This window comes from Ostrea edulis, chromosome 2, assembly GCF_947568905.1.
Source record: "Ostrea edulis chromosome 2, xbOstEdul1.1, whole genome shotgun sequence".
Classification (NCBI taxonomy): Eukaryota; Metazoa; Mollusca; class Bivalvia; order Ostreida; family Ostreidae; genus Ostrea; species Ostrea edulis.
In genome coordinates, this window is record NC_079165.1 from 40239047 (window position 1) to 40252094 (window position 13048).

Below are 13048 nucleotides of genomic sequence, written 5' to 3' on the forward strand. Positions count from 1 at the left end.
AGAAAAATCGCATGCATGCATTGCAGGACTATAGCATGTGTGTTTTAACGTTTATGTAACATGCCATAATGATTATTTTCATTTCGTAGATCTGGCGCAATGGATATATTCTGAAAATAGACATACCGCTGTACGTCGAAATTTCATATCCAAATGTATTCGATAAGATGTTAGTATTCATAAATCAGTAAAATTCGCGTTGAGGTTTTATTTGATATGGTACAGTGTCAATCTACTGTAATGCATTAGTAGGATATGCAAAAGTCAGAGTATAAACATTTTCTAGTATCGATATCTATATGATCACGAAAAAACATCATATAATTTGTATCCGGATTCATATGCCGTTTAGATATCAATAAAAACAAAGCTGCATAGTTTGGGGGAGGGGGTTCTAATGAGTCTGATGAAATTAAAAGAAGGAACCCCACATTTGCATTCAAACTAGATGTACTTCAAAATTAATTCATTTCTGCTCTGACTGAAGGCATGATTCTAAAATCGGGAACGAATCTTGCATACAAAATAATTAATAGGGGAACACATAAATTCGAGCTCCTTTGGAATTTAATGAAATGCAGATATGCTCCTTTCTTTCAACACGAATTGATATGTTGTTTCAGGCACGTATACAGGGGGTTGGGGTGGGCAGGGAGGCTGGACTGGTCTGCTCTCCCCACTTTTTTGACAATTTACTTTTCCCCGTTATTCTAACATACAAAGTCAGTATTTTCTACATGCAGTTTAAACTGGTTTATATATTTTTTTTAAATTTGTAATGAATTCAATTATAAGCATCAACTCCTGTAAGTTTTTAATATATTGTCAATAACAAATTTTTAAATAGCTGGAATTTTTTTAATGCTTGTAAGCTTACCATTATATCAGTGATCAATTTTCTTTCCTTCTGTGAAATGATATTGTACATCGATGTAGGACAGTCTCTCTCTCTCTCTCTCTCTCTCTCTCTCTCTCTCTCCTGTTCAATCAATGAATATGGACATACAGAGACCGTAAATAATTATGTGGTTCCCAATGAAACAATAAAACTATATTTTCGTTTATACATTTCCTTTTATATGTGTCTTTGTGTAATCAACTGTTTATTATGGATTGCAAATGTAATACCCGCATTTTTAAACAGATGTATATTTTCGATCATTATTCCCTTATTTGTATATCCAAATTTGTATATGATCATCGATAAATTTTGAATTGAGCACGCAATATATCCAACCAGATGCTCAGTGTATATGATTAGATTCCCGATTTCTATCAACTGCATAACCTCGACCAGACAAGCATTCAATGCAGGAAAAAATTTCGACTCTGACATCTCCCCTGATTGAAGACACCCTATTTGGCACGGGTGAAGTGTGTCGCAGTCTGTATAATGGAATGACAACGTGTTGTAAAGTTCTAACGAGTTACAAATGGAGTTTATCATTTTGTTTCGTGGATTTATCAGAATAAAGAGAATCTAATATTTTCGGTAAGTGCACATCTCCGATACCTGTTGAATAGACGTCCGTATTTGATACGGTGTTTTTTGTGGCGAATATGCCATGTGCATTACATATTATGCATATGGCATGGACCTGTATTTTGCAAGAATTTATATAAATAATATATTTTATGCTCTTTGCTTATTCCATTCTATCAGTATGTAATTGGCAAATGATTTCTTCGCATTTATTTCATAAGAAACTGCAAATACTTGCTTGCACTTGCAAGTATGCAAGAAAAACTTTTTTTTGCATTTTTTTTCTAAATTATCTAATCTTTCGGAATGTTGCATTGGTATACAATAAATATTTTGTAATTTTGAGCAAAGCATAATGTTTTAAAATGTGATTTTATTTGTTTCGCATTTCCCTATATATTACTATCGGAGATGTGCACTGGTCGAGTCCACCTAGAAAAATCACTCAGGTGTGACAATCACATTTGGGGTATATACGGGTAGAGTAAATTAGGCTACCTGAGAGAAATATGGCGGATAAGATGAAAAAGGTGTACGTATTTATTAATTCATGTCAGCTTTAAATACTCATACACGTACCTGTGCCTGTAAATAATCAAAAGGAGCAATAGAGCATTGAAACGTTTAGTGGTGTATTTACATTTCTAATGTTTTTACCTTCGATATCTTCACCAATTGAAATGACAACAATTTCCTCATCAATGCGAATAATGGGAGTATGAATCTTGGTATATATAGTACGACTATTTTAAGGGATCGGAATATTCCCACAGAAATGAAAGTAAAATGTAAAAAAGTGTATATAAAATAAAGTTAAGGTTGCACAATTTAGGCCTATGATCGGCGCTTATGGCTATTGAGCATCGTTCCACACCTCCTGCGACACGGGGCCTTAGTTCTTGTGGTCTCATCCAAAGGCCCGCCCCATTTAGTCGCCTCCTACGACAAGCAAGGGGTACTGAGGACCTTTTCTAATCCGGATACTCACTGAATTGGCACGTTAAAGAACACCCGACTGATACGTGCTGGGCGTTAGGCATACATGTAGGTCTAAATATGTGGTACTAAGCCTACATCTCGTGACCTCAATATCAGTGAAATATTCTCAAAGGGAAGTGATACAAACAAATAAAAATCAATCTATTTATCTATCTGGAGAATAAAGAATAAAATCCCCTTGTCGTACAAAAGGTTACAAAAGACAACAACTGAGGTTTTATTACTCCTTCATATTGTTAACTTCACCCACACACAGAGATGTATGTGTGTGTGTGTATACAATACACATTTTGAATAGAATCCCGTGGGGAATAGGTCCTTAGTACCCCTTGCTTGTCGAAGAAGGCGATTAAATGGAGCGGTCCTTCAAATGGGTCCGCAAAAACCGAGGTTCCGTGTTACTGTAGGTGTGGCACGATAAAGATCTCTACCTGCTCATAGGCGATAAGCAACGAGCATAGGCTAAAATTTTGCAGCCCTTCATCGGCAGTTTGGACGTCTCCATATGAGTGAAATATTCTCTAGAGGGACGTTTAACAACATTCAATCAATAATTCTGAACAGAAAAGCCTTAAAGTAGGTTATGATGCACCAATCCATCTGACATGTGAATTGATTATATGTATTTCTCGGAGTGAGGTTCTATCAATATGTCGGTGCAATATCTGTTTATGATGATAAAAAGTCCATGAAACCATTTGTTTTATTTTTAGTCCTAAAGTAAGTCATGGAGCACTAATTAAGTTGAAATGTGAACTGTTGATGTATTTCTCTGAGAGGGAGGTTGTGACAAAATTTCAGAGCAATACCTGTGACCATATAAAAAAAAATCTGGAACACTGTTTGACCTACTTCTACCCCTAAAGCAGGTCATAGTGCACCAATCCAGCTGAAATGCTAACTGCACTTGTTTTCCTACGAGAGGAAGCCTTTGACTAAATATCAGGACAATATCTGTATCCGTAATGAAAAATTGATTGACCTACTTTTAGCCTTAGGTAGATAATGTAGATCATGGACCGTCCGTCATGGGCCAATCCAGCTGAAATGCAAACTGAACTTGTATTGCTTTGAGAGGATTTTCAGGAAGATTATGTGTAAATTTCAGGGCAATATGTGTGTCTGTAACAGAAAAAAAGTCCGGAAAACTGTTTGACTTAATCATAGCCCTAAAGTAGGTCAAGGACGGACCAATCCAGCTGAAAAGCACACTCACTCTTTACACTTCTGGAGGCAGAATTTGGGACAAAATTTCGAAGTTGAACATGCATCTGTTTCCGAAAAAAGTCCCAAAACATGACTCTGACGGACGGATAAGCAAGCCAGACGCACGGACAGCACCATAACATAAATACATCCCGTCTAATGACGGGTGTATAAAAAGTTACCAGAACATATCACTCTTAACAACTTTACACTACAAACCACTACGGCACACAGTGTAAAACGCCTGTTTAAAACCAATAAAAGCACAAGACAATCTCCTTTTACAATTCAATACATTATGTAACTGCAGAATTATTATGTTGTCAAGGATACTAGATTACTCCTTTCTAAAACTAGAAGCGTTTTTATTTAGAGGACTGTCATGACTCCTGACCCCCTCTTTTTATGCCACTGGGCTCTCTGTTGAGTCTAATTGGGGATTGGAGCAATTTAAAGTAATTGCACATATAACAGATGATCTACACACGACACTATATGTACATCGAGTTTATCCCGCCAAATTGTTTAAGAAATCTAAAATTTAAGCGAAAACAGAGTACGCGAAATACGTCGGACATTTCCGGTAAAAAATGGATCGGTCCGGTAAAAGTTTGTATTATAGTTCCTGAGCAAATGTCCGGTATTGTGTTTTTGTTTTGTTTATAGTATTTCCGGTATTATACTACTTCAGATTTTCCAAATAAACGTGTACGCAAGGTAAATCAGGGTAAATATATGAATTTCAGTCGATAAAAAAATGTGTTCAGCCTTCGAAATAAAGCAGTAGGCCCGTCAATAACCGTGGTTAGTAAAATCGGAATCGGGCTACCAAGTATTATTGACGCGCATGCCCTGTAAGCCAGTAATATATTTCCGGCGGGGACTATGATCCCCTACTCGGCTACTGAAATAGAAAGAATGTGCGATTCTTGGTAGGAAATCCGTGAAGCAACCCGTTCTTACAGAGAAAGTTGACGCTAAGAAGAAGTGTGAGGAAACAAAGCGACAAAGAAAATGTTAGCGTGCTTGGCAGGAGAACCGGTCCTGATTTGAATACAATGGTCTCATATTTTTCATTTGGTGCAGAAAGAAAAACACTGCAAATTGTAAGTTCGTGTCTGGCTCTGATAATTATAGAATTGATTCTGTAAAAGAACACGAAAGTAGTAAATGGTGTAACCACTTTGCGCCAAAGTAATAAACAGCTGATAACTACAAGTGACCGCCTCAGACGTTCATAATATGTGACTGAGCTAGTGAATATACCCTTGTTTTTACTTTTATTAGGATGAAAGTGATTATGAAGAACTAGAAAAATCAGAATTGGAGGATTCTGAAGATACTGACTGTGAAATGACAGAATTAGGAGTTGAAAGAAAGCTGAACTTATTTTATTATACTTATTAAAAATGTTTCAACTTGAAATTTTGAATCATGTTGAATCATTCCTACACAGCATTTGGGCTAGTAAAATCTTCTTTGGGCCACCAAATTTTGCACTCTCACTTACCCTTTAGGCTTGTAGTCAGAAACGTTAAGCGCAGACTGATTTTGCATATTAGAAAATTTGGTCTTGTAAAATTATTTTAGGTCTGGTAAAGGTAGATTGTTTACCAGACCGAATGTCTGATAAAATTAAAAATCATTCGCGTACACTGCGAAAATATCCAGACGGTTTCAGAAAATGGCGTCCCATGGGGATTCGGGTTAGAATAGGTCTTCAGTACCCCTTGCTTGTCGTAAGAGGCGACATAATAGGGGGTGGGGGCTTTGAATGAGACGACCCTGTGTCACGATAAAGAACTCTCCCTTCTCGAAGGCTGTAAGCGCCGACCATATGCCTGAATTTCGCAGCCCTTCGCCGGCAATGGTGTCGTCTCCATACGAGTGAAATATTTTCGAGATGGACGTTAGATATTGGCTGGGTGTATATCTTCAATCAAATTGAAGTTAGCTGTTTTTAACCCGCCACTGCTTCTTACAACAAGCTCATTTTGATTAGATAGTGTTTCTTACCTTTACTATTAACGCAGTGTTCGTGTTTCGTCCTCAATGTATTACTACATGTATGAAAGGTGAAGATAACGAACAGTGATCAATCTCAACTCCTACAAGCAATACAAAATAGATAGTTGGGCAAACACGGACCCCTGGACACAGTAGAGGTGGGATCAGATGTCTAGGAGGAGTAAGTCTAAGTAAATATATATATATATATATATATATATATATATATATATATAACCAAACGGAATATAGCGGAATATGTATGTTAGTACTCGAGTACCTAAAAGTTGATCAACATACTGAAAAATCAAAACTCTTTATAGTTTCTGTTTAATGCATTATTACCTTCCCGTATATTTATCTTTTAATCAATTTGACCGAGGTGTGAAACGTACTAATTTTTGATGGTACATGTACAAATTGTATTCAATGTATTGAGTATTTAAGGGAGAAAATAAATATCTTTATAAAATAGAAAAAAAAACTATTTCAAGTGATCGAGGGCTTTTGATCGCAGCCATATTCTAGTACGATTTTGAAGATACTCAAAAGAACCTAAGTATGTATAAATCGGAGTATTATTACAACACGTGAAAATTCACAAACTTCCGAGAACGATATTGGGTACAAAATACAATTCAAAGTTTCATAACCTCCTGGTCAGAATTTGTATCACATGCACAAAACGTATCACATTGTAGACTAAGTATGAGATCAGACATTTTTACTTATAAACGATTACTTTTTATTTTTGATAGAACGGGGAAACTAGTTGGATCTAAGTAATTATTATTATGCATACTTGTGCTAAATCACTTGCGCAAGAATTAATGCAAAGCTGCATGTACATGCACGAATAAACAAGAACTGGATTTATTTGACGTTATCAATGTTTTTCATATTGAAAATCAGATGGAGCGCGATACTGATGAACACTTACACATGTACAATCATATTTCCTAATATGGTATTAAAGTAATGAATGGTAAATGATTTATCTGACCATCTGTTCACCCACGATGGAAGTCAATATGACTAGTGTTATGGTACAAATGTATTACAGGTAATGGTAATTAGACATTGAAGTTAAATATGCATCAGAGATGAAAAGAAATATATACAATCGACCAGTTCTGCATTTTAAACACATCAAAGGGTTAAACTTTAAAAACGCTTTAATCAAAATAACATTCATTTATATGATATTAGCTTACCTGAGCTGAAAGTTGAAATAAGATTTTTTTTCTGAAGCGTGTATATTGTCCTGCTGTAAGATTTTCAAATTTTCGACCTCCTTACATGTACAAAAGGACCAAATTCAATCGATCTTTTTACCCCCCCCCCTCCCAAGAGTATGACGGTGGTAATTACTGAACTAGAATAGCCAATTCTATGAAAATTATTACATAATGAAGATTCAAGTTTGTTCTTCGAAACCGTTCCAAGGTTGTCAAGTTTTACACAGAATTTAATTATATACACTAATGATTATTGTATTTATAAAAACATTATATGTAACAACTATTAAGTATTTGATTTTATCCCAAATGAAAGGCACACGTCATCGAAATTTTAAGTAAATTCTTGACTAATTCAAGTCTCAGACATCTTCTGTTGATCGTAGTATATAATTTATGCATTGCGCGCACCTTTTTAACAATGGCTGCGGTGAGTTTTAACACCCATATCACCAGAACAAGGACCTCAGACTAATTTCATTGTGCTAGATCATGTGTGTAAAACACTAAAGGTAGTTAGATATGTACAGATCCAAGAATTGGTGGGAAAACAGCACTAAGTAAGACAATCACGTGATGAACACTCGTTTTTGTTTGGGGGAAAAGTGCGTCAAATCACAGATCGTATTTGAAACTACTTTTATGTATATTTCTACAACGGTTGCTTTTTTATGAAAATTACCCTTGCAGATTCTCAGGGGTATCTAAATGATGCCATGTAGATGTTTGTTACACATTAAGGATAAGCATGAATCCACGTTAAGGTATTTTTTACCAGACTTTTACATCGCACTATATCGGAAAACGTTCAATCTAATTAATCTAACGAAACCGCATACGAAGGTCAAATCTAGTGACCTTTTAGCCTAACCAATCAGCGCATTGGCTATTAAAAATCCACGGTGTAAATTCGGAACAATCAAGGAGTTATATGAATTGAAATTAAAACTTGCAGAGGAAAATGTTGATGTGATTCAACAGGTCATTAATTAACCACAGCGCGTGGAGGGTAGGAAAAACTGCCATATAGACTTCACTTTTCAGGAAGCTATTAACACACCTTTCTGTTCCTCTCTTTTCACCGTATTTGTTGTTTTCCCAAACGTTTATGCAAATATGAAGAGTTTTCTGTTATTGATGAATATGCATAGCGATATACGTGAGCGGATCAAAGGATCTAATTCTACATGTACAGTATAATTAATTAGATTGGAAAACATTCTTTTAAAAAACGACTACTTACCCCGGCAATCAGCTCCCAAGAAATTTACAAATATTGAGCATGATTAGAGATGTAAACGATCATTCTCTAACCAGAGTTCCGTGTGCTGCTCGCTCTTTTATACCTCATTCAACGCTCAATTTACAGAAATCATGTGCAAGTCTCTAATATCCAACATTTATGTTTTGGATTAAAATATTTAGTCATGTCATAACATGTCTTTGTTGCAATTAATTTGATGCTTACTGTAAATTATTTAAAATCGCTGTTTTCTGATCCTAAATTTGGAACTACTTCGTAAAATGCGTATGAATGTAGGACATTCACATGGTGGAGATATAATATAAACATGGAATCAAAAGTAAGAAAGGCTGTAAATACGATAAAACTTGTTTAATAGGAGACAAACGGGTAAATGGTAATATTTGCTTAACAAAGTGTCACTCGGCTATACGAAACGAACCTGCTGTATTACTTGTTGCCAGAACTTTTAGAGGAAAATTAAACGAGAATGTCTGTTTATATCAGACATGTGATTACAATGTCACGTGATTCCAAGTGTTGAAATAGGTATAAGTAATAAAAGCTTGCATAACGCGCCCTCTGGTGAGAGAATGGTAAACGATATTCTGAAGGGAAAAAAAACAAAAGAAGAAAAACACACACATCACAAACAAATTGAACCAAGGAAATTCGGCCATCCAATGCAAGTAACAATATCCTACATACAAAATGAAACAAAGTATTCCTAGATCTACTTGAGAGTCTTGCTTTAAAATCTACATGCTTTGAAATAAAAACCAATGGCTGACTTTCTAATAATTTAAATCAATCTGCAATCGTACCGCCCATCTTTGGATTGACCCACTTATTTAGGATTTACCTACTTATTTAGGCATTGACGTGCACATTAGATTGAAAAGCAAAGAACCTAATCAAGGACATAGAATACAAAAACAAGAATGTAATAGAAGTTTGCAAAACATTGTAAATGTTTGAATATTGCTATAAAAAAAAAGTCAATAATTACCCCTAAATATTACCTATGAAACAACCTTTATGTTTGTATTATTTGAAAATTTTTACTTGAAAATTCAATAAAACATTGCCCAATAATTGAAATCATTCAAAAATGTCATTTAATGGTGCATTTCATGTAATAACAATAGACTATGACGTCGTGAATACATTGGAGATTAGTTCTTCGTTGTGGAAGTTCTAAATATATCAGAAAGAGAAAAACACCATTTGACATAAAATAATTAGAAAAACGCTTTTTAGCGAATTATACCGCGGTATGTTCCTTCGCTTTCATTTGTAGATGGGGCTGATCCACGGGTTCGGCGGAGGGTAATTAGTAAAAAGCGACAGCGACTATGATACATGCATGTGCGATAATTATCACCTGTAATATAAAAGTCATTATGCTAATTTCAGTTCAAGTATATAAAAAACCAGGTAGAAACGTTCCTCGGGTTAGCGAAGTGAGCCATTAAACCTCTTGCTCATTTTATTTAAAAATCCCGAGTCCATAAAAGATATTCACCGACTACTGCTTCGCAGTTTATGAAGCGCAAAGTATTTCATATTTTATGTCCTTGTAATAAACCCACCCTTTTCAAATCAGTAGAGTTTTTTATTCATTTAAACAAACCAACAGGAAATTGCATTTTTTTCTAAAATTGTATATTCTTTCAATAAACCTTGCATTCTATACTACTTTCAAATACTTATGGTTGGAAAAAAAATCACTTATTAAAATCTAAGATATATATGTACATTGTATCTTTTATAGGAAAGTATCAATGCCATAAATGAAATGAAACATGAAGTAAATATTATCTTACTATATCTTACATTACATGTAAAAAAAAACAAAAAACAAAAAACAAACAAACAAAAAAACAAACAAACAAAAAAACAAAAATTTAAACTAGACCTAGTTTATTAGTATAACAAAAAATAATCACCGTCCAACTTCTATTTAGTGGAAAAACGTTTGCTTATAATTGTATAAACATTTGATACCAAAAACCAATAATCATTCAGGTGATATGCACCACAGATGTGAAAATCCCCAGCTTTCTTACATTCTGATCTCGATATAACAAGAAAAATCAAAGATCTCGAAATTACGATCTGGTTTTTTTCAAATGGCTCTCATTGTCACGATTGAAATATCTCAACATCTCGATAATACCACAAAAGACAACAGTACCGCAAACGGTAGATAATACGCCCGTGAAATGCTTACATGGGTGTTTTTCTTGTGCTATGATTTGTATAACTTTGCTTCATGTATTATCAGCCATCATGAGGCTGTGACAAACTTTCATATGAACAAAGGGTCTTAGCTTAGAAATCTAGATTTCCTCAAAATGAACCAAGTATTTTTTTCAAAAGTGGAAAAAAATCAAAATCTTTCCCCAGATGCACATCTTCAATACCCATACAAACACTCCACAAAATAAGATGGTCCTCACTTGAAAACTGTGGGAGGAGTTGGGCAGACAAATTATGTACCCTCCATAGAATATTAATTTCCAAATAGACAAAGTTCAACAACCTGTAATTTTCTCAAAAATTGTAGAAAATAAAAATCCATCCCACATGCACATCTTCAGTGCCTATACAGACACTCCACAAAATAAGAAGGTCTTCACTTGAAAACTGTGGGAGGAGTAGGGCGGATAAATTTTGTACCCTCCATAGAATATTAATTTCCAAATAGACCAAGTTCCACAACCTGTAAATTTCTCAAAAATTGTAGAAAATCAAAATCCATCCCACATGCACATCTTCAATACCCATACAAACACTCCACAAAACAAGAGATGTTTGTAAAACACATCCCCCCCATGGTGCAAAATTGAAAAGGGTTATACACACACTATTTAATTGATAGTAGTATCATCGATTCAATTAAAATATTGAGCAGACAATATCTTCCTATGTCAAGAGTGAAATGACCATGTGACCTAAAAATCAACAAGGGTCATCTAGTCATTATGCTGTACCAGTGTACCAAGTTTGGTGTCAATCAAGCAAATAATTCTTAAAATATAGGAAACAATATATTACTATGTCCAGTTCAACAATTGACTTTTGTCCTCAAAATCAATATGGGTCATCTTCTCCTGAAGATGTACCAGTGTACTAAGTTAGATGTCTGTCAAGCAAAAGGGTTATCAATTGCAAGATATTGAGTGGACAGTATATTACTATATCCAGTTTGACCTTTGACCATGTGACCTCAAAATCAATAGGAGTCATCTCCTCCTGAATATACACCACTGTACTAAATTTGATGTCTGTCAAGCAAAGGGTTCTCAAGATATTGAGCGGACAGTATATTCCTATGTCCAGTTTGACCCTTGACCTTTAAACATGTGACCTCAAAATCAATAGGGATCATCTTTACCTGGAGATGTACCAGTGTATCAAGTTTGATGTCTGTCAAGCAAAGGGTTCTCAAGATATTGTGCAGACAGTATATTCCAATGTCCAGTTTGACCCTTGACCATGCGACCTCAAAATAAATAGGGGCCATCTTCTCCCGAAGTTGTACCAGTGTACCAAGTTTGATGTCTGTCAAAAAAAGGGTTCTCAAGATATTGAACGGACAGTATATTCCTATGTCCAGTTTGACCTTTGACCTTGTGACCTCAAAATCAATTGGGGTCATCTTCTGAAGATGTACTAGTACTGGTGTACCAAGTTTGATGTCTTTCAAGCAAAGGGTCCACTAGACATTGAATGGTCAGTATATTTCTATGCCCAGTTTGATCCTTGACCTTATGACCTCAAAATCAATAGGGGTAATCTTCTCTTTAGGATGTACCAGTGTGCTCAGTTTGATGTTTTTAAAGCAAAGGATTCTCAAGATATTGAACGGATATTATATTCCTATGTCCAGCGTGGATTGACCTTTGACCTGAAAAACAATAGGGGTCCTCTTCTACTCTCATAACGAACCCACATATGAAATATCATTATCATCAAGTGAATGGTTCTCAAGATATTGAGCGGACAACATGTGGTCTACCGACCGGTCTATTGAGCTTACCGACCGACAGGTGCAAACCAATATGTCCCTCTTCTTTGAAGGGGGCACAATAAGAAGGTTCTCACTTGAAAACTGTGGGAGGAGTAGGGTGGACAAATTATGTACCCTCCATATAATAATTATTTCCAAATAAAGGGACAATACTCCTGAAGAAAGGTCGAAATGGATCAAAATTGCAGTATGATCCAGAGTGACCCACAAAGAAGCTACACAGCAAGTTTCAGCATGGTATGTGAAACGGAAATGAAATTATAAAGATATAACCCCGAACGGACGTCCGTACAGACATCGCTGTACCATAATACGTCCCGTCAAAAGACGGGCGTATAAAAATCAAGAATTTAATGCGTACTTAATCTAAATCATACTTCAGGGCCAACAGGTGAACATACGAAAATAGTTCCTTCAGCCTGTAAATTTAATCACTCGGCCAAACTTAATCAAAATCACCAAACAATATACATAACCAGGTATAACCCTAGTCATAATGTCACCACAGTGTCTGGAGTGCAGCTTGTGGTTACATTTATGTACATCGGTCAACCGTCTGATATACATGTATGATGTTGGTTTTAGCTGGTTGATTTTTTAACGTCCCAACCAGTATTTTTTCAATTGAGTTGAGACGTCACCCTCTGTAGGTGAAGTACCACAAATCTAGCCCAATGCTTAGCGCTCAGCTTTGTAGCACAGCTGGTTCTTTATCGTGTCATTACAAGCCGCAATATGGGGCCTCCTCTTTTACGGTCATATCCGAAAGACATGTGATTCTCACATGTATACGTGGCTGATTGTAATTTGTTTAACGTCCCGCTCGAGAATTTTTC